This window comes from Filicampus tigris, chromosome 7 (genome assembly GCF_054856515.1).
Source record: "Filicampus tigris isolate MCC_2025a chromosome 7, RoL_Ftig_1.0, whole genome shotgun sequence".
Lineage (NCBI taxonomy): Eukaryota > Metazoa > Chordata > Actinopteri > Syngnathiformes > Syngnathidae > Filicampus > Filicampus tigris.
Genome location: NC_141223.1, coordinates 24,205,196 through 24,208,236, shown reverse-complemented (window position 1 = coordinate 24,208,236; position 3,041 = coordinate 24,205,196). Strand labels below are relative to the sequence as shown.

The 3,041-nt window shown below is 42.9% G+C and overlaps 1 non-coding gene across 1 annotated transcript; it reads right to left on the bottom strand.

Annotated features, from left to right (window-relative positions):
* On the bottom strand, positions 1-164 carry LOC147145301 (U1 spliceosomal RNA). The gene has a single exon (XR_015087601.1). It is a non-coding gene; the product is annotated as a U1 spliceosomal RNA (small nuclear RNA).
* Between the last annotated feature and the right edge of the window lie 2,877 nt (positions 165-3,041).

Below are 3,041 nucleotides of genomic sequence, written 5' to 3'. Positions count from 1 at the left end.
CAGGGGATAGCGCGAACGCAGTCCCCCACTACCAGAAATTGTGCAGTCGAGATTCCCACATTTGGGGAATTCGCAGAGGTCAGCACAGCCAGAGTGCAATGGCTGAGCCTCACCCTGGGTGAACCACCTTCTTGATCATGGTATCTCCCCTGCCAGGTAAGTATGAGTTGTCCTACTCACCAAGGACAACCTCTTTCGCACACACAGCTTCTTCAGTCACGGCTCATCTGCGAGACACGTGTCGACACATACGCACACATTCACACTGGATGATGCCTCACTCTTCCACCGGTTTAACCCTCCTGCGGTATTTGACCATTTCTTGGATATTTCAGATCAAAGAATTTTACATCAAAGCCAAAGCATAAAAAAAATAACACGAGGGAGCTGAACTTTCACCCAGATGGTCAGAACATGCCGAAGTTCAAAATGGCACCATGCTGTCATTTTTAAAATGAGTCCTGCATGAGTTATCTGGTTTCATTGTTTTAACTACGCAGGACGTATTTTGCCATTTTTTGTCCCATTGACTCCCATTATACAGCATGATTTTGGACTTACTGTAAACCTGGTGTGTTTTCGTGCATTTTCAATGAATACCCGATGAGTACATTGTGTGACGGGTCTACTAAACCGTGAAAATCGAAAATTGGAGTTTAGAGTGTTAACAGCCTTAATCCACCATGTGGCGCTAAAGGACAACTAATGATTTTGCTTCGAGATGACGTATGTGCTTGTGGCATGAGTTTGCGTGAGTCGATTTGTTGTGTGTGTGCGTGCGTGCACATACAGGAATATACACTCACGTACACGTGCCTCAGCCGTGCGCGCGTGTGCAAGTGAAAACACGCGCTCATATTGGAAAATGAAAATGCTGTATGCAAATGAGATCTCATTACTTTGGCTGGTGTATGCGCTGTGGGAGTGGCGCTCCATGCAGAAAAAGCTGTATTGTGATTGACAAGAAACGTACGCGCGTGCGTGCGTGCGCGAGCGCGTGAGCGTGTGTGTGCGTGTGTGTTTGTGAGATGAATGGGACAGTTATGACAAAGAGTGTTTTAGTGAAGTAAGAGTACTTATCAAATGTTCATGTGTGGATATGAATGTGTGCGCGTGCATGTGCGTGCGTGCACGTGCACATGCACGGACGTTCACGCGCACTCAAGACTTTCAGGCTGTGTACGTGTGTCTGCTTACATCAGCCCACAGACTTATACTGTGCAGTGAGAGTTTATGAGTCCCATTCTAAATCATGATTTTTGATGCATTGTAAACCTGATGTGTTTTCGTGCATTTTTCAATGATTACCGAATGAAACTATTGTGTGACGAGTGCACTACGCAGCCAAAGTATAAAATTAGTGTTGAGAGTGTGAACAGCCCTAATCCTCCAGGTGGCGCCAAGATAAGAACCTTCTGATTATGCTGGGGTCATCCCAGTAGCGTTTCTGCTTCCGGGGTGACATTGGCTGCCATTTGCTAAATTTTGCTTTGCCTTTTGCTGTGCCTTTTCAGACGTGTGTAAGTACACGCACATACGTTCACACGCGCCAGCCGTGCACGTGTGCAAAGGAATACGTGCGGTTGTGCTGGAGCTTAGAGGAATTTCACTTTAGGGGTTTGGCGGATGTCTTAACTACTTCATTATTTGTACCAAATTCAAATGATGTGTAGAGAGAGCGAGAGGGAACCAAATGAACATTAGAATTTATTAACAATTGACTATTAATGACAAACAATTGGTTATTAATGAGTTGAGCCCCCGAATTAGTTAAATAATAAAATGTTCTGGCCAACGTTGCCGCGGTTACTGGAGGTTCTCCGCCGGCGAGTGAGCGAGTGCAACTGCTGCCGAACGTCGGGGAGGAGCTCCGCTGTCGGGGGCGGCCGACCGTTGTGACGACGGTGGACTCCGAAGACGCTGCCCAATCCAGCCGAGGCTCACAGCCTGCGCCTGCAGACGTGAAGACGTGCAGTGAGAACTTTAACAAAACGCACTTGTTGACTGAATGGTTCAGGGAATTTTGAAGGAAAAGAAAGCCAAAAATATTTTTTTAATTATATCAACTACAACCACGGCAAAGAGACTGTTGACCACCTGGACTAGTTGTCAGAGTTTGTTGTGATCAGATAGGATGGATAGATAGATAGGATGGATTGATAGATAGATAGATAGATAGATAGATAGATAGATAGATAGATAGATAGATAGATAGATAGATAGATAGATAGATAGATAGATAGATAGATAGATAGAGAGAGAGAGAGAGATAAAGAGATAGATAGATAGATGGATAGAAACTATATATGTATGGAAGATAGAGAGAGAGAGATAGATAAAGAGAGAGATAGATAGATAGATGGATAGAAACTATATATGTATGGATTTGTCTGGTGCCACTGAACATTTTGAAAGTGAGAAAATATTCAGAAAAGATTGTGTCCATTTTTTGGTCAAAATACCGCAAGAGGCAGAAGGGTTGAATAGTATCGTTCAGTCAGTACATTACCTAAACCATTAGGAATGAGGTAAAATGAATCTGCAAAAACATTCCCATCATGCCTTGCTTCACTTCTACCAAGAATTCAAAGCGGGAATTGTCCCAGCCCCCAAGCTTCACTTCCTGTTTCTTTGTGTGGTCAGGAACATAATTTTACGCTGCTGACATCGAGTGGTGTAACAGCATTTTAATAAAATTTGAAGTATGACAAATATCCTTGTTTACTTTAGCTCTTTTTGGAGTAGCGTGGGCAGAGCAAGACAATGTTTTCTTATGGTGGGAAACAAAGGTCTTTCTTGATAAAACTATGACTTTGTATTCTTTTAATTGTTTTTCTATCTTGAAAGGGAAAAAGATTAAAATAAAATACTAAACTATATCCTTCTGAAATGATATTGCAAACTTTCAACATCAGAAGTCTTGCCTTTACTTCTTAGGATACTGCGACATGGGGCATTCGTAATCATGAGTATTGGCTGCAAAGACCGAAACACCACCGTGAAACATCAGACCAAGTTTAATGCTTGTTGTTAACCAGCAG